The sequence below is a fragment of the Agelaius phoeniceus genome, chromosome 16 (genome assembly GCF_051311805.1).
Source record: "Agelaius phoeniceus isolate bAgePho1 chromosome 16, bAgePho1.hap1, whole genome shotgun sequence".
NCBI classification, from domain to species: Eukaryota; Metazoa; Chordata; class Aves; order Passeriformes; family Icteridae; genus Agelaius; species Agelaius phoeniceus.
The window spans coordinates 10,066,987-10,086,824 of NC_135280.1; the positions used below are offsets into that span (position 1 = coordinate 10,066,987).

Below are 19,838 nucleotides of genomic sequence, written 5' to 3' on the forward strand. Positions count from 1 at the left end.
CTAGCAACCACAGCAGGGTAATTGTGCTGCAAGTCATCCATGTGTGGAGTCCTGTCAGATAAAGAGATTCTGCTGCAGGATTACCCACCAGTCATTAGTCATTAATGACAAGATATCTTTCTTACAGCACAAAGTGCTCTGGAGATTCCCCAGGGTGAATGCACAGGGCTTCAAAACAGCTCTGCATTACTGTGTAAAATAAAACCAATATGGTATTCCTTATGGTGAGGTCTCCACTCAGCAGTTATTGCCTGCAAGGCAACTTTTGTAGGAAATATTTCAATTTTTTTCTTCCACTGCATTTCAGAATTCCAAAACTGGACATGCATATTCTTTGAAGCTTTTATTAATTACTGCAAGAAATCAGATTCACTGTGTTATGTGGAAAAAGCTATAACCCTTTAAATAGAATGACACATTCTTTTTTTCCCATCTGTTCTCTAGATGCTCTTACACCCATCTGAATACCTGCTCTCCATTTTAGAGACCTCCTTGATTTTTGAAGAGTCTCATGTCTACTGGACTTCCCTGTGAAGCTTCTCTGCTGTTACTCATTACTGCAGCTGTACTAATGATGGATATTCTGGACAGCCTAGACTGCCCAGAGTTAGACACTGTAGCTGTTCCCATTTTGGCAGCTGGCCATGGCACTGGCTGAGTGCTGTACTGGGGCATGTGGGATATTGCAAATTGAGTAACAGGGCTTAGAGTGAATGCTGCTGCTGGGAGAGCAGTTACTGATGAGCACAGGGCAATTCCTTTAATTCCTTTAGTCTTCTAAATAGTCAGAGACTCCATGGTAAGAATATTAGCAGGAAAAACAGAGAGCAAGCAATCTGAAGGACAAGAAAAATGCTTTAAAAGCTAAAGGAGAATACAGAGCACTGGGAGGCAGTGTGAGTTTCACCCCAGACACTTGTGGGGATTATCCCAAACATTGCTCCTCTCCATTTTATTTGTTGTTGAAGCACTCTATGGACAGACTGTAGCTCCAGGTGGGAGATAGGATGGCAGACATGAAGGCATTCTGGGGATAGTCTTCCAGATTTAGGTACACATTTTTTTTAACAGAAAAGTCAAGAAAACATGTAGGTATTCCAACATGAAAGGTATTACTAGGGCACAATTTAGATCTGCTCACACTTATAACAGTGGCTTCTCTTGGAGCTTTTTATCAGATATCTGGATAGAGATGTGATTAGTGTGATTATTTGGATCTCATATTTCTATTTTATGTAGTCATGATGACTTCTGTTTGCTGGAGTGTCAGTGCATAGCCAGAGTTCCTTTTCTTTCCTTTAGTTCCCATCTCTGCAGACCTGTCTGTTCCTGGCAGAAACCCTTTTGTTCCACTGTAGGCTGGTTGTGTTCCCTCAAATAAGCTGACTTCTTTCCTTACATACAATTTTATGTGTGGCAGAAAGGTGATAAAAGTGGAAACTTTGCCTGCATGATTTCAAAATAAAAGAGAGATTTTTACATTTTCAGAAGATGAACAGCAAGATTGTGAAAGTTTTTCACGTGTTCTGATAGAATCCCCTTTGCTACTGTATTAGATTACTATTGGCCACGTGGGCAGCTCTAGACACTTGAATTTTTTCTTCTACTTCCCTCCAGACCTATCCTTCCACTGAAGCAAAACCAAATCTGCATTTGTATTCTGATTACATAATACATAGCCTAATAAAAATAAACACCACCACCTGTCACTGTCTACACAGCAGCAGCCATTGACAGAAACTGTGGCCCACACTCATATGTTAGCTAATTTACTGTACTGAAAAAGAAAATCCATTGCTGGAAGTCATGAGAGGGTATTCCAGTGAAATATTTAAAACTAGCTAGTATAAACCTGTTTTTCTTTCTGTCTTTCCCCCCCCCTCCTTTTTCCCTTTCCTTAACCAAAACCTTTGCCCTGACTTTGTGAGGCTAAGGTAATGCAAACAGTAGAAAGAATTCAAAGCTTGTTTGACTGAGGAGCAGTGGGTTTTTTGCTCTCACTTTTGCACTGTCTAGGTCACTGCTTGTGGCCCAGTTTTGTTCAGCTAGAGGTGCTGAACATGATGCTGCTTCAGGTGGTGTGTGCAGTGCTCTCTAAACCCCAGCTGCCAACTGAAACCTTGGAGCTTTGTTTAAGTAAAGTTACAACCAAGAGATTCCTTAGCAGCATGGAAGAGTCAGCTTGAAACACTTTAGCTGCACTTACTGTGCAGCCAGCCATCCCAGCCTGGTGTACCCAGAAATTTATACACTTTTATCAGATCAATTAGGGTGTTTTTGTGAAAATTAAACTCTTCTGTAGGAGGAAGCTTGCTCCTACTCTGTTGCACTCTTTTCAGGGCATATTTATGTTCTAAATGAGTTTTTTTGCCCTCTTTAATTTCCAAGTTCTAAAGGGACTTTGTCATGCCAATGCACTTAAGGCATTTTCACTCTTTGCAGACATTACATACATTTGCCTTTCCTTCCAGTTTTTGCATCACTTCTCCCTTCCAATACACAGAGAAGTGCCTATAAAAAAAAGGGAAAGAGCTGTAATTAGGACACCAAATTACTGGAATTACTGGATACACTTAACAGCAGAATTAGAGATCAAGAACTTGGCACCTTAAATCCATCTTGGCTCAGCTTTCTTGGTTGTTGCTGAATCAGCTTAGGGCACAGCTTTAAATTTCAATCAGCACCCTTATTATTATAAAAGGGAAATTTTGTTGGGCTTTTCATTTGGTGTTCCCTCACAATGACCCATCTCTTCTGGAAAATACCTTGTACAACACCCACATTTTCTGCTCTTGGTGTGTTCTTTATGAACAGTTCTTTTGTGAGCTAAAGGAGTCACATGAACTGTACCAATGGCTGGAATCATCACAACTTTACAAAGCAGTGCTGGTAGAACTCGTCAGAAAGTCTTCAAATGCTTGTTTCTCCTCACAGCATGAAAGACTCTGCATGATGTGACCCATTCAAATACAGATGATAACTGTTTTTTTTGCATAAAATAACAGAAATATCCAACTTCCATGTCCTGTAACAGTGACCTTGCCTTTACCTTGTGCCAAATGTTAAAGGTGTCCAAGCTTCTCTGTGAAAAACCTTAGTGATTTGCTGCTACAGGAACTTGAAATAACTCAGCTGTTTCCAGCCATGAGTGCATCACCAGAGTCTGGAGTGGTGACACAGGCAGAACAAAGAGGTGAGAGGAGAGCATATCACACACAGGACTAAGTGCAGTGACAGGAGTTCCCTTTGGGATCCAGAGACTTCAAAGAGGGATTTGCCAACTCAAGACTCAGATTCAGATCATAGTGTGGAACCCTCAGTTCAGTTATTATTGCACAGATTCATATGAATGAAATGGCTTGACTGTTTAATTCTACAGACCCCAACCCTCTTCATTTTTGGAGCTGCTGAGCTCTCTTAGCTCCCCAGGCAGCTGCTGAGATCTCTGTGTGCTCAAATCTTCTAGAAATCCATCCCACTGCAATATAATTCTAAACCAGACTACATCTCTGTTCTGCATGACATCAGACACAAGATTCCAGTTGTTTTGCCTCAGCTAGAAGAATACACACAAAACTGTCCCAGCCATTGCCCATTTTTACATCTTCAAAGCAAGGTATTTTTCTTCTCTAACATGGAGCATAAAAATAACACTGAACTCTCTCATATGCTACTAAAAAGAGTGAGAGAGAAGATTAAATATAAGGAAAGTAATTGGCTCCATAGGAAATGCCTCAATTCCTACAGCATGAAGGCCTTGCACAATCAGGAAAGCAAACACCAACATACAGAGGGAAAAAAGTTGAAAACCAAGATTAGTATTTTGTGGAGGGGAGGGAAATGCAACTTACTGTTTTCATTTCACCACAGTTGTTTAAACAAAATGGAGACACAAAGAAACTGTGAAATTTTTATATTTCTAAAATGTGCAATAGGATTCAAAGTGAATAGTGTCAGATTATTATCATGGGGAATGAACTTGTGTGCTGCTGTGCCTCACAGATATGGTAGACTGCTGACATCAAACGAAGAAATGCAGTGAAAATATAGCATTTATGTGCTGGATGAAAAATGATTAATTTATGACTCTGCAGCTTTGAATGTCCTGACTCTCTTTGAACTGTCAGTTTTCAAAATGCTTTCCAGAGTGCCTCTTTTATTTATCCTCTCTGCACTGAGCAGAGTGTGGAAGTGCTTTCCCTTTTCCCTGTAACTTGCATCTGATTGGAGGTGTGAAGACCAAAGAGAAGCAAAACTGTTTGAAAGGGTCTGTAGCAGCCTGGGAAATGCCACAAGGGCACTTCAGACACTTCTGCAACCTCTTCATCCTGATAAGCCAAAGAAGAAAAGCCAACTCAGAAGCTTTAAATTCAAACTTTTCAGTCTATCTTTCTCTTCATGTAAATAATTGTTTCTTGACACTTCTACCCAGTAGTCTGGATTTACCTCCACAGACAGTTCAAATTAAGTTTATAGTTCTTAAGCACCTTATTTCAAAATAACCTAGATAGTGGAACAATGCAGAGACGCTGTCTTCCATATGATGACCAAATTATTTTTTCTCATCATTTGATATCTACATAACAAAAGGACAAATTTCAGAAAACTTGTAGTGTTTGGATTTGGTTTAGATTGAATGTCTTTTCAGGTGGAAGCAGCAGAACAGGGCATTTTAGGGTATCCTCAGTGACATAATGCAGCAGACTGTATATATAAAAGAGTATCATAAATCAAACATTGGAGGTGGTTCCTGCACTCAGTAACAGACATAGAGTGGCAATCATTCATGCTGTGAGGTAGCTCAGAAAGTCTCTGGTCCAATCCACTGCTGAGAGCAGGGCACATTGCTCAAGGCCTTGTCCAGTCAAATTTTGAATATCTGCCAGGCTGGAGATTGCACAGCCTCACTTTTAATATGTTCCAATGTTTCCCCCTCACTGTGAAAAATTCTTTTTAATGATTTAACAGAAATTTTCCTTGCTGCAACTTGTTAATTCTTATATATCTGTTTTTTCAGCCACTCTCACAGTTGGATGGAGTGTTTTACCTTGGTAGCATGTCACAGCTCTGTGACATCAGTAGCTCTGTGCAAGCAAGCAGCCTATCTCCAGGTAATATGTGCACTGCAAACCCTTAATTTTTATTAATCTTACTTACCATGATCCTTTAAAAGAATGCAAAACAGGAGGGAATAATGGACTCAATAGGTTTTCAGAAGTCTGCTAATTCATTTCAAAGACTGAGTATGGCAGTTATTATTTTGACAGATGTTTCCTTGTTTTGTCCCAGACTAACCATTTGATTGCTAATTTTAAAAGATTCTCAAGTTAATAGTGTGCTGACAACCTCAAGGGAGGAAGTGAGAATTGTGCTTTCTTTTTCTTTGACAGGAAATTAGTCAAGGTTGACACACTGGCAGTTCAATATGGCACATGTTCTGGCTAAAAATTGCTGCTTATTTCTGTTTCTCCTATGCATGCCTCTGTAAAAGGCCCCAGCAAGTATACAAACACTGATGTTCTCAATAACCCTGCAGTTATTAGTAAACATTTAACTGATTTGGCTCCCTCTTTGGAAGTGAAGTACACATTTATGAGAATAATTTGGAGGTTTGAACTCTTGTTCAGCTGTCTCTGAACTCAGGTGGAAAGGCAGAAGAAGCTGGTTTGAGATTCTGTTCAAAAGCATGTCTTGTTTAATCTAATATTAACTTCTTCTGTACCAAGAAGTAATAGCAGGGTTATTCTGTCCTGCTAATAGTGTTATTTGCTGTGTTTCTGGTGGCTTCAGAAGGTCCAGACATGAATCTTAAATGCTGTAAACTCATGGCTGCCCCAACTTCTTGAAGGCAGGAGGCAACAGAGGATGATGAGAAAAGAAAGATCAGTGCAATAGGCAGTGGTGTGAGTGCAACAGCAGCAGCTGTATAGACTGGCTGTGGTTTAAAACCACATGCTAGAATTTTAAGTAAATGTTTGGCAGTATCCATTGAAGAATTTTTTAAGAATCCTTTCTGTTCATGATAAACACAATGAAGGAAACAGCAGGCTGCAGAGGTGAACAGTGAAACTTGCTGAACAGCTCAATATGAGCAAACTGCAGATCAGCTCTAGGAGCACATAAATTGAGAGTATGACCTGAAAATAAGGGAGGGGTAGATTAGGAAATGGTTTGGAGAATGAAGGGAGGAGAATCAAAAAAAAGATCTTTCAGGCAGGTTTTGACTGAATCATTTAAAAAATAACCAGAGTAAAAAGTGTTGTTGAAGGAAGTCAGTAGCATAAAGAGACTGAAATTACAGTTTTAATTATACCCCTAATATATTACGGGAAAAACAAAAGTAAAGAAAAATTCTGTAAATAAAGTAAGTCCAGAATGTTTTAAGACCACTGTACATGGGAAGTTTTTATAGTGCTGCTACAAGGGACAAGGAAAAGAAAGTGGGAGAAATGAAAACATTTGGAGCAAGGTGATTTCAGTGTCATGGGTTTATCAGTAGGAGCTGAATAGTGAGATCACCTTAGAGAAACTGTGGAAGCTCCTGTAGCAACAAAACAACTGCTAGAAGCAATTGAAAGTGAAATTGATTGCACAGAAAAAAAAATCAATGCACAGAAGAAGGACTGAGTTGTGAGGGGGAAAAAATCTACACATTCCTCTAGACCTCATTAATCAATTTCCTTCTTTGAGTTATACACATAAAATGTTATGCACTTTTCTCTAGGGCTGTAGCAGTGCTTGCTGAAGGAAATAAAGGCAGCATCTGGCCTTGTATATCCAGCACTCGGGGTGGTGTATAAGGGAGTACTGAAGAAAACTTGTTTACCAGCTTTTCATCTCCCTTTCCATTACCTTTTTTCCCCAGGAGGTAAGTCAGTGTAAGTTTGACCTTTCTTCTCAGTGGCTGGTTCCAGCCAGTCCACCACAGGAGTTGGAACACTTTCATGATTTCCTGCTGAACAATACCTGGTGATCTGATTACCAAGTATCCAAAGCAATCTGATTAACATGTGTCAAAATTAGCAATTTTGAATGATAAACAAGTAATAGCCAATACAAAAACATTCACTGCCAACAATTCTAATATTATTTTTGAAGCCTGAAGAATTTCCTCAAGATTTAAATTTATTAATGACATTTCTTTCTGCTGATCCAACTGGATTCAGTTTGTCATGATCAAAGCTCTCTGGGTAAAAAGAGAATGAAAAATTAAGAGAAGCAAGCAAACACTTTTTCTTTCCAGAAATCTGATCTATGTATCTAATTTGTTTAATGTATCCTTCAAAAATGTTTATAGGCTTTTCTCATTCCCCTCTGTAGACTTTTTACAGTGAAGGATTTCTCTGTCCTTATTAAAATAACAGCAAATTTATTTTAAAAAATAGGAAAGTCTTCAGGGGGAGCAGACTTATCCTAGGAAAAGCAGCTGCTTTGCAATCTGTACATCATCATCAGAAAGGCAGAAATTTATTGTATGAACAGTGAAGTTTTGTCCAGAAAAATATACTATGTCAGAGTATCTGAGTGTTATTTCTGGTCAGAGTCTTCTGAGAGTGTAGGATTTCTCTGGACACTTCCTCTACACTGAGGGAGGGTAATGAGAGGCTCTTCTCTTAAATAATGCTGTTCACTGGTTTGATCAGCTTTTTGCTTTCTTTAATTTGGGTTGTAGTGGACACTGTAGAAACTGCATGCTTGGCTCAGACAGGGTGAAGCAATGAGGACTTCAGGTCCAATGAGTGCTTCTGCAGGATTTTGGCTGCTGGTCCCAGGCTGCTGGTGTTTGTGCAGAGACACTGCCAGGATCCCCCAAACACACACAGAGAACACAAAAGCATGTGGCATTAGCTCTACATTCCACGTGCCCCACTAAGAAATCCTGAGCTCAAACTGCTCAGCTCAGTCCCTATGTGCAGCAGGAGGCAGGTTTGGAAAAGTCCAGGGAAAATGATTTCCCAAAGGGACCGATGGTTTGGGTCCCTCTGTTTCCAGAAGTGAATGTGTTGTACCTGAAAGGAACTCATCTTTCAGCACAGCATTCCTCATCCCTGGCCACAGGCACTGGGGGTTATGGTATTGACCCAGGCAGGGTCACTGTGGAAGCCTGGGTGGCCCACAGAGGTGTGGATATCACACCTGGATTCCAGAGGATGCTTTCCTGAGGAGTGTCCAGTGGGCTCAGCCATCCCTTGGGTCCAGTGGGCTCAGCCATCCCCTCCCAAGTCCCTGTGCACCCACAGCTTCCTCACTGGTGAGGAGGTACAAGAATAGAAAAGATTGTTGCTCCTGCTGTAATGTTGGAGAACAGTGTGATCCTTCCTTGGGGCCTGAAATAAACGTGGAAGTAGGTCACTTCTCTTCAGTTGGATAGCTACTCATAGGCACATTATCCCATTAAATTATTCTCTTATTAAATATTTCCAGAAATTGTGACCTAAATGGGTCTCATTCATAGATAACTGGCAAAAAAGCCTCCCTTTTGATGTATCCAAGAGATGTTTTAACTTGACTCTCTCACAAGTGTGGCAAAAGGCAAGGAAATCCCCTTTCCTTCTGCTGGAGGCATCACTCTTGGCTCTTGTCTAACACTGAGGCAGAACAGGTGTTCTCATTTTGCTCCTAACACAATCTCTATGTGACCATCCATGAATTTAGCTGAAATCAGGTGATCCATCAGTGCTGCCCTTTCCTGGAGTTGTTGTGAGGTGTCAGTAAACAGGTATGTTTATTTGCATTGAAATTAGAAATTGCAAAACACTTTGTTAAAATATACTGATGATAAAATAATGCTTTTTTTTTAAAGTTTCAGATTAAAAGTACAAAGTATAGGTTTACTGGTTTTGTCTTGTCAGTCCAACAACACTAACAGATGCATGAAATGTGAAAGGTGTATTTCTACTGCTTTACAGTAATATCAGTGAACATGTATCTGGTGTTTCTTATGTATATTAAGAATATCTTGAAACTCAAATGCTGATTTCATAGGTATCATGAGGTAACATGCTCTTATGAGCACATAATGACCATTATGACCACATAAAATGTGAATAATCTAAATTGTTGTAAGCATCAGAACACTCTTATTCCTTAATGACCAGCAGATCTGAATAAATGTATTATACTGAGCAGCTCTTTATTATAACCCTACCTATGGGAATTAAAACCCAAGGTGAATAGAGGAAAAATGTCATCCAAATAGATGTGAAGATTATAGCTCAGTCCTGAGCACAGTAGATTCATATTTGTTACATATTCTGCCTTATAATGCATCATTTCATTTGTTTTTAAGCCAATTGCACTTCAGTTTTTCAGAATATTTGGTGCAAGAAGGGAACTGGATTGGACTTGGAATCCAATAAATATTGAGCTGTGCTGTTCTAATGTGCTTTCTGGTTGTATTCCCTCTACCCTACACACAGAGGGTAGGCCAAGCTATATTGGCTCTACCAATATAGATATTGTGCTCAATAGACCATGCACTCAGGCAATGGAGAGGTTTTTAATTAAAACATATGATGAGTCAAATCAAAGATAAACTTGTAAAATAAAATGCAAATTTCAAACACAATTCTGTAGTTTTGTTAGTTCTTTTTCAAGAATGTATTTTAATTCCATCTTTTACAGGACTTTGCCTTTTTGAACAACATATCTCAAAGGTTAACTATTTTTCCTTTTCCTCTCTTGTCTATATAATGTTTAATTCCAAATGTACTGAGAAGTCCAGATCACAAAGAACTCGTATGAGATCTAAAATTCTGTAATTTACTGAAAAATAACGACTTGCTTCCTAATGCTTAGATCTACCCCTCCTGTCATATTATCCTTCAGTTGTAAAGATTTATTTTGCCTGAACCAGTTCCAAACTAAACCTTAGTGCTGCAGTCTCAACAGATGCTGATATTTTCAAATAAAAATGATTAATTTGTATTTTTAGAGAGCATCTATCTCTAGATTTAATATCTAAGTTTGTAAATTTGGAAGGAAGACTTATGATGGTAAGTTTCTAAAATACTGCACTGGATCTGACAATTCATTTGCAGAGTGCAGCTCTTGGTCATTCGGGTCAGGTCAGAACTGTAAATCCAATCTGCACTAACACAGTGAAAGAGCAGATCTGAACTATTGTTAATCAGTCTGTGACTGAAGACATCATCACTACCCTTAAACTTGATGGAGGGGAGGGAAGGGCAGCAGAAAGGAGGGGGAAGGAGCAACATGGAATCTACTGCTAACATTGTCTGTGTGACACAGGAAAAAGTCTGATTGTTCCATAAGAGTCCTAGAAAATTTGGACTTGGTCAGTGTAAAAGAATTGGCTTTCCTGTGAAGGGCATTACTTGCCAGACTAACCTTAAAATATGTATCAAACCCAAAAGAAGTTACCAAAAAAAATAGGTGTGAAAGAAAAAAAAATTCATTTTTTAAATTTATCTACAGAACTTTTTAAAGCCTGCTGCATGTCACTTTCACCTTTCAAGGACTGGGATAATAAAGCTATTTTTATTGTCTGGCCTCTCTCCTCCACTGCCTAAAATATCCCAGCCAGCAATGGATTAGCATTTTCTGCTCCACAGAACTCGATAAGAGAGCGTTCGGTCTGCAGAAGGTGCTGAGAACTTGCCTGGCCCTGCTTTACAGGAATCAGAAGTTTAGGGCTAGGGGATTAGGCAGCAGAATCAATATATTTGTTCTATTTTTGCCATGCTATAAAGGAGTCTGGAGTCTTTTAAATCAAGGGGAAAATTTGCCATATATTTTTGGTACTATCACTGTGTAGTTTGCTTTCTGTGGAAAGTAACATCAGCCCTGCACTTTGCTTTCAGTCAGTGCCTAAAGGGACAATATCTTCATCTGCTCCTTTCTATTTATGGCATTGCCAAGGGCAGCCCTTTAACCATTGCCAAATTGTTTCTAAAGATCACAAAAGACCTGCTCAGCTTGTTGAAGTTTCATTTATGAGTTTCTAATTTTTTGAGATGTGGAAAGAAAATTTAAAATTGAGTCCACTGTATTATATCTTCAGCGAAATAACTTCTTGGGGTAGATTTTCAACATTTTTTCCATTAAAAACATTTTAAAAGTATCTTTTCATTTAAATGAGGCTTTCATTTTTAAATTATGTGCATAAATCCATCATCATATGTATTGCTTTTAAAAAGTTAACTTCTCAGGACATGCCACCTGTAATGGTGCTTCAGGTGCAAATGGACTTAGGAACTTGCCAAGGTATATCCAGGATGGGCGTCTGCTTGAGAGCCTGTGGCCTTCAAACTGGGAAGTGTTTGGAGGCTGCTTTGGAACCCAGTACCTGGAGTAAAGATAAATGCACACTGAGTTTGGAAAGCCTCATCTCCAGTCTGACTGTCCAAGATCAGGGTGAAGCCATCTTGAACTTCAGATTTCTGACAAAACTTTTATAAATGATGAGTAGATATCAGAAGTGCTGGTGCATTATGGTATCAACTTCATTGACATTTGAAATAGTTTTGCATCCAAATGATCATAGCCAGGTTGTTGTGCTTGAAGTATAAATATGAACCATCTTAAAATAGATGTATTGATATCAATTTACTCCTCAGATAAAATGAAGAACCACAGCTCATTTAATGCAAGAGAGAAAAATGAATTGGTAGTTCTTTATGGCTCCCAAGTGGCAGCTAATTTCAGCTGATGTAAGCAGATAGTGGGTATCTCACAGATGGGCAAAGGATATGAAAGTTGCTCCCCCTTTTGAAGAGGATAACCCTCACACTCACAGCTGGAAATAACTAACTTTTGGCATTGCTTTATTTCAGTGAATAAATCTTTGTAGGAATGCAACAGACCAAATCACAATGAGCAACTCTAAATTAGACACTTTGTACACTGCACTGAACATGTAATTACAAATAATAACTCTGCTGCTGTTTGAATCTTTCTCAGATAATGTGCATGTGCACACATTGTCATGGGATAATTACATGTAACATTGTAAATGCCAGCTGCTTGAGGGATATTCTTCCATTTTCCAGTCTGTTTCTCCTCAATCTCCACCAAAAACTTCAGTTTACCTGTGGTACAAGCATGTTATGCAGCATCTGTACACAGCCAATGCCACTTTGGCCATCTTGTACTGTGGAGAATATATTTCACTGCTTTGGTTTAATCCACTACTCTGTGGGGAAAAATGTAAAGCCAGAAAAAAAAAATAGCATTTGCCCTTGAATACAATTCTTACACTTCCTTTGTATATGGAAAACTGCATTTCAGGCTGGGTAAAACAATTGTCTTAGTTTCTTCCTAATTATCTTGGACTGATTGCAACATTTTTTAAATTAAAGTGTAGTTGCTTTTCTTCATTTTTTTTAAGTGTCCTTGTTCCACTCCTAGAGGGAGATTTTCTTTTCTCAACAAGCCTTAAAAAACTATTTCCAGAATAGGATTGTTGAAGATAACCAGTGAATGGCAGCGTGTGTAGCTGCAGCCTGCAGAGCCCAGGGAGCCCAGGCTGCTGTGTTTGTGCTGCACTCAGAAGCCTGAGGCAGAAGCACAATTGTCTCTTTGACCCAAAGACTGGATTAGTTTTTCATTTTCTATCCTGCCTATTTTTGCTGTCTGGCACTAGCCCCAATGGCTGGAGCAGTTTATCATCACAATGTTTCAAACTCAGGTTCTGATGTTAGTTCTCAGCACTTTTAAAATCTTCTGCCTCCTGAGTTTGTCACTTCTTCCTGTGTTTGCATCAACATTCTGGAGTTACTGCACAGATCATGAGGCACATAGCTAGCTGCCTCCTTTAGGCAGGACAAAGTTTATCTTGTGCTGGCAGGTCTGATACTGGCTGCAGCTGCAGATTTGGCTCTTGTCTTCAAGAGAAGGAATCCTGAGTACAATTTATAATAATAATTTGTGAAGCACGAGAATCTACCAGCTGTTGTAGTGCAATAAGGTCTGTGCTCACAAGATTTTGTTAATCTCTTTAAGACTGCATTAGCATTCTGTTCTAGTGTGTGAGGACTTTCACCTGACAGGTACTGAAAGTGCTTTGTCAGAGTAAAACCAAATTAAAGGGGAGAGAGGGGAAGCTCTGCCAACTTCACCTGTACTTAGTGTGAAGCTTCTAAAGCTTCTTGCTTGGAAAGAAATTAAGAAAAACTCCACAAACATAAGGATAAAATGATATCAAACAGCTAAGTGCAGGGGATGAAAGTTCATTAGTTTTTTCAAAGCATTTTGAAGGAACTCTGAGGCAGGCTGCCTCTAATACCATCTCTTTGCTAATACTCCTGTCATTATGGCATCAAGCTGAAGATCTGAGCAGTTGTGCAGGAGCTCCTCAGGGAGAGGAGGTGCAAGACCCCATTTCCCAGCCTCTCTTTTCAATAGGTAGCAGAGATTTAGTGCACATTGTCATTGAACTAAACTGCTGGTTTAGTACTGATTTCAGTGGAGCAAAAGAAGGCCTAGCAGTTCTGACTGCAGTTATAATATATGGAAACAGAATAGATACAGCTGAGGGCAAAATTAATTCCACTATTTGGAGAGAGGGAGAAAGTTGTACATTTGCAATTACGAGGAACCAAAACTATTTTGAATTAGTCACAGACATTCAATAGCACAATTTAAGACTCTAACATAAATAAACTCTGCTTGTTCAGAAATTTGTATGCAAGACAGCAGTAAATAGGCTGAGCTAGCAGTCCTGTAGAAATATTTGCATTCCCACCAGTTTCAAAGCATCAGTCTTCTACCATTATGTGCTTGTAATAAACCACTATTGAAGGCTGAATTTGAAAAATAAAGTAGATTATTTCACTGCTGACGCAGGACTAGTTGTTTATCCAAAACAACATCTACTTTCTGTAAGTGCATCAATTATCACTGCTTTAGTAAGAAAGGTATAGAGAAGTTTGGTATTTTGAGCAAACCCTCAGCAGCATTCCATGGCTGATTTCTGCTTTTGTCATACACTTTCAAGCACAAGATGCAAGAAATACTTCTGAATTCAAAAGTACCCTTATCAGAAGAGAGCTGTGTTTGTTCTATTCATCACACAGTTCTTGTGTAAGGGGAAAACTCATGCTGCAGTTTTGTGGAGCTCCAAACACAATTATTTGAGAAAACTATTCCCAGCATAGTGACTTTCTTGCACAGAACTGATGTTTATTTATTTACTTTTATGATTTTGTAGATATTCAAAATTTCTGCAATTTTGAAAGAGCTCGAAGCTATTTCTCCAATTTTTCAATCACAATCTCTACATTTAGGCACTAATGCTTAATTGAGCATCTTGTGGTGGTACTTCAGAGATTTAAATAATTCACACAGATTGTCAGCATGCTGCAATTGCTTTGAAATTCACTTCCCATTAATGTTTTTGCAGCTAAATAGAGTTCTTGGTCTTGCATCTGTATTCGAAGGACACACAGTCTTCCTATAGCTTGTGACATAGAACTCCAGCTGAATAGTCAAGGAATTATTTAAAAATAATTATTTGAGCAATCCATTGTATGATGGAGCACAAAATAGGATCAGATCAAGAACTGAATGTGCAGCTCCCCAGTGTCCTGAGAGCCCTAACTACCAGCAATTAGAAACTCTGGCAGCAGCAAATTGCAAATGTGATTAACCTTAAATGGAAACAATTTTATTAAACTAAAGATCTGATTAACAACTGAAGTGCACAATGCAGATTTTCCAGCAGGGGTTGCAATACTACCAAAACCTACAATTTAATGCTGATATGAGTTAATTTGTTTCTTTGCATAAGTGCTGTGGTAAAGAATTTTTTTTTTTTTAAACCAGACATGTCCATCCTTAAAATAATTCCTAGTGGATCTATTGTTGCTAGTCAGTGGGCTGTGTTGGAAATGACTTACAGACCATTAGGGAAAAAAAGGAAGATGTGAACTCCTTCCCACTGATGGGCATCTCTTGCTTTCTGGGGCAGGTATAGCAATACTTATAGCAATGCCTCCCTTCCACTCTCTGTAGTGATATTACAAAATGTCCACAGTTTATTTCCAGCATCTTTCCTTTCTGCCCAGCAGAATAAGGGAACAGTCCCTGTTTGAAAGCTGTAAGAAATTCTGAGCTGATGTACAATACTGTTCCATAAATTCCTTGCCTTGTTTTTTATAAAGCCGTTTTTACATTCAGAACTACCCAGCCAAGGTGTGAAAAACAGAGAGAGACAGAATATCTTAGCCAATGTCTAGTGCAGTCATTGCTTTTATTTGTTCAGTCTGCATATTAGGCTTCTCCAGAGAACTCATGACACACCTGGAATCAAGATTTTATGTAAGAATGCCCACAGATCTAAACCCACCATGCTCAGTTTTATGGAACAGGGAATGAAGGCACAGCTTGTGGGCAGGGGAACACCACAGTCTATGTATAAATACCAGTAAGAGGAGACCACCTTCATTTGTAATTTCTAGGGATGTTATTCAAGTCTTCTTCCTAACAGCCATCTTCTATGCAGTTGAAGAACTCTAAAATGAAAAGATTTTACCATAAATTGGTACATCCTCTCTTTTCCTACAGCATTTGGCCAGTTTTCTGTGGAGTTTAGGTAGCACAACATTTCCAGGGTTTATGAATGTGTGTGTGTGGGTGGAAGCAAAGTCCTGTTTAGCATTTCATGTAGAAAGTGAAATCTTTGTGCAATCCATCAGCAGAATAAAATGTATGTGCCTTTTGATACTTCAAGGCTTGTTATCACAGTGCAGTGATGTAGATTTTGACATACACTGAGCTTTTCTTGTGGGGAATCCAATTTTTGTTTTGTGTCTGGGTGAGAGTAGTTGATTCCTTCCAGAGCAATGAATGGAGCACTGTGTGTGTGGTGCAGGGATGTCCAATCCTCACTTGTGAGACTTCTGGCATTATAAGAGCCTCTTTTGTGAGGGGAACAATGTCCCTGTGCCACTGCTTTCCCAGTCCCCTGGGCAGTGCTGCAGTCCATGCAGTCCTTCTGCCACTGCTGCCATGTGTCTGCTGCCTCTCCACTCCCCAGCTTTTTCTATGGGAAAGGAATCTTGTTCCTCATTCAGAAAGCTGGGAATGCAGCTCATTAGAATCTTGGCAGCATGAATGAAGCTTGTCATTTAACATCAGATCTCATTATGGCTCAACAGAAGATATAAATTGTCAGATAGGGAGCAAACCCAGAACATTATGGATTTAGTAGTCTCTTTTTTTTCTCCCATTTTAATCTTTGGATATGAAATAGAAGAGCTTAAACCTCTCACTGAAGTGTTTTTGAAAGTGATCTAATTTCTTCTAGATCTCCAGCATTACTGTGCTGCCCTCTTTCTGCCAGAGAATCCAAAGGGCTTAAGGAAATTAAGTGCTACAGATATGATGCAAGAGTTGCTGAATAGCAACTCTCTTAAATCCCTTAAGGAGAAATGAGTAATATTTATACATTTTCCTTCAATTCCCAGAGAGTGTGTCCTGGACATCACATAAAGGATGCCACACTTCCTACCAATTCTGGGATGGAATTCTTTGAGCCTTAAGTATTGTGCAAAATCCTCCTGTCAAAATCCTGTGCACATTCTGGGAAAAGGCACAATTTGCTCACTTCCCAATTGATAATCCTCTCTAGCATGTTACTGTTGAATTCCTTAGATTTTGAATTATTCCATGTTATAGTTTTAGGCCTGTTTTACACCTCTGTGTGATGTCATCCCTACCCACATACTCCCAATCCTGTAGTCAGACTTGCTGCTCTACTTCTTTTCATCTTTTCTAAAAGCACACATTCTCTGTATATATAACTATATATATTCTCTGTATATATAACTATATATATTCTCTGTATATATATCTATATATATACTGCAGTTACAGTTGGAGAAAATGCTTTGTTGGCTTCTGTGTAGTACTTCTTCCTGCTGCAAGCTAAGACTGCAGTTGGGTGAGATATTGTTCCTGGCAGAAGATTCTTATGGTACAAACGTTCATTCCCTTCCTCAATCCATGCAGATCTCCAGGACAAGCTGGCCCTCATTCCCCAACAATTCCTGCCTCTGCTGGGGGCAGGCAGCTACTGCCTTGCACGAGTCCTGCACATGGGAGGGAAGGGTTTTTGGGCATTCCTTGAGTCTTCAAGGCCTTGCAGGGGGAAATCTGCAGTAATACTGTCAGTACTGGGAGAGCTATCATTGCACATCGATGCAATCAGGCACAATCTTTCTCTTCATTCCCAAAATGAAGGAATGAGGAGAGAAAAGAATCCTGACACAATCTGCTATGACCATTAGGCATTGGTACAAGGAAGAAGGTACTCACCACCCCTTTTAGTCTCTGTTGTAGCCAGTTCACTGAGTTTTAATTAATATGAAGAAACAGAATCAAGTAAAAACCAAAAACATGGTGAAAATTAGCAAGCTGAGGTTATATTAGAGAGAGAGAAGCTTTATCCCCACAGTTCAAGTTGCAGATACAGCTATGTCATCTATATATAGATTTTAATTTCCTGTTAACTGTGTCCATTTCTGCAATACCTTCTATTTTAATAGGTATTCTTCTGCAATTATTCTGTATATGAGGTGTACTCATGTCATCCATACTTACAGGGGCAAAGTTCAGCTTTCACAGTAAATTGAAACACTGAATGTCTGTGAGTCAAGTGACAGAGCTTGACTAGATGTGTTTAAGCCAGTGTTGTCAGAAAAACTGGAAGATCTTTTAATGAAAAAATACCAGTTATGATTTTAGTTATTACAAGGAATAAGCTGTTTACACTTGTTCAGCTTGTAATCTTTGAGCATTTTGAGTACCAGAAGGTGTATTGATATCTATAGCTTAGAATAAATAGAATTTTGAAATTACTCAAATCATACTGAAATAAAATTTTTAAGAGTCTGAAGCAGCTTTTAATGTTTAACCATGAGTATCTGCAGTAGCTGGGCTGCAATGAGACAATCTGTAGAAATTAAATTAGTATCCTTGAAGTGATTTCCACTGATTTAACTAGATTGGATATGATTCATTTTGTTTTAATTAAAACTGCAGTTTAGACTCTGTAGCTTTCCTGTGTGAGTGAGGCCTCAGACCAGAATGCAATCTCACCCAGCCCAGACATTCAACATCACTTGTTTTTAAATCTCATCGTTCTTCCTACAGGATGAGGAGGTGCTAAAGAAGTGCCAAGTCACAGCACAAGACCCATGGTTAAGTCATCTCTACAGTCTTGCAGGACTGAAACTGGCAGTGTCATCTGTCTTGCTCTGTTTCTTGCAGACACACTCTGGTTTTTCCCCGAAGCAAACTGGGCTCTGAGCATAAGGCTGGCTGTGCTCTCTTCAGGGCACCTGTGCTTTGTTGGAGCACAGACTTCAAGTGCTTTTCACTCCTGCCAGTCATTAATTAATGCAGTAAGTTGTGACTGCAAAGAATGGAACTGCTGTAGAAAGGTGTGGCTTCCCTCCTTTATGAAACAAAACACAGAAGAACAGAGTTTGTTAAAGGAAATAACAAATTACAAAGCCGAGCACTTGCTAAAGGATGCTGTCTCTGGGCACCTGTTCTGTGTAGTTTGGGTGATTGTATTAACAGTTCAGATGCCTTAGATGCCTGAAATTAGGTGGGATGAATAGGGCTCTAAACCTGTTTCAGCCAATGACCTGATTTGCTATGGCTTCTGCAGCTATTAACACATAAAATAACTGTAGCAAAGAGAGAAGCTCCAACAAATAAGCCAACGCTTAAGGTTTATGTCAAATCAAGAGTCACTGCCATTTTCCTTGCATGCTGGATCATTGCCTGAGGTCCAAGGGTTGGTGCAGGGTGAGCACTGCAGCAAGTTCTGTACTGTCAGCACTGATTGCTGTGCAAGGGGGATGAACAGTGAGTTCTGACTGAACAGGTACTTGAACTGGCTGAGGAGGGAAGCAGAGCCCTGCCATTACCATGGCTTCTGTAAGTAGATAAGTCAGTACTGGTGCTTTATACAAGCACCTGTACTTACAGCAGAACTCAATCTATCTTTGCAGTGGTGGTGGTTGTGTGAATGGGGACTGACATCAGAAAAGCTTCACCCTTTTTATGAAAAGCTTAAGTAATTTCTCTAATCTGAAAAGTACACCAAGCCACTAATGCAGCCTTGTGATTTCATTACATACCATGCTGCCTAGCTATTTTGGGCAGAATCAAAAATGTTTGTAGGCCATAACTATGATGTGGTTTATACAAATAATCTGATCATTAAAAAAATATCTGTAAGACTTAAATTGATTTCATCAATCTATGGTCCAAGCTGAAGTGCCATCATCTGTTTTTGTTAGAACGTCACTAAAAAAGCCATGCCAGTAATTCCCTGTGGTCACCAACCATTTAGTAGAAAGGATAGGTTATTAGAAGAGGTTATTTTAGCTATTTAGGCTTGGGTACTGGGTTTGGAAGTGAAGCTCTTCCTTCTGCTTTCAAACGTTTTGTTGGGCTGTTTCATGAAGTATTCTCTAACTCCTGTGTTCAGAAAATGCATATGAAAATGTTCCTTTTATGACTAAACCTCTAGAAAGGGTAAGGTATTAACCTGTATACAACCAGCCTAGTTGTATGAAACATAACAGAGAGGTATATGAGATGTCTGTAGTGTTCTTTCTGGTTTTTGTATTTGACAGTGTCAGCTGAATGCTATGGGTATGAAAAGAGACAACTCTTTAGGGCTTTGAAGTTCTTCTTGAAAATTTTGTCAAGTTTTCCTAATACCAAGCAAGCCTAGCAGCAGATGTTGCTTTTCTAGGCTAATACATATCCAGTGTACATTTTGTCACTACTGGTGGCAGCAGAGATCCCTCATGGTGTGCTGCTTTCAGTGAGGTAGGGACAAAGGACAGGATCTGATA

General features: G+C 39.3%; 1 protein-coding gene across 1 annotated transcript in view; it reads left to right on the forward strand.

Moving 5' to 3' along the window:
* Positions 1-19,838, forward strand: part of LITAF (lipopolysaccharide induced TNF factor) — a 46,380-nt gene that overhangs the window by 7,741 nt on the left and 18,801 nt on the right. The window contains exons 4-5 of the mRNA XM_077186655.1: positions 5,018-5,111; positions 6,725-6,868. The gene's annotated coding sequence lies outside the window, so the exon portion shown is untranslated. The remainder of the gene's footprint in view (positions 1-5,017; positions 5,112-6,724; positions 6,869-19,838) is intronic.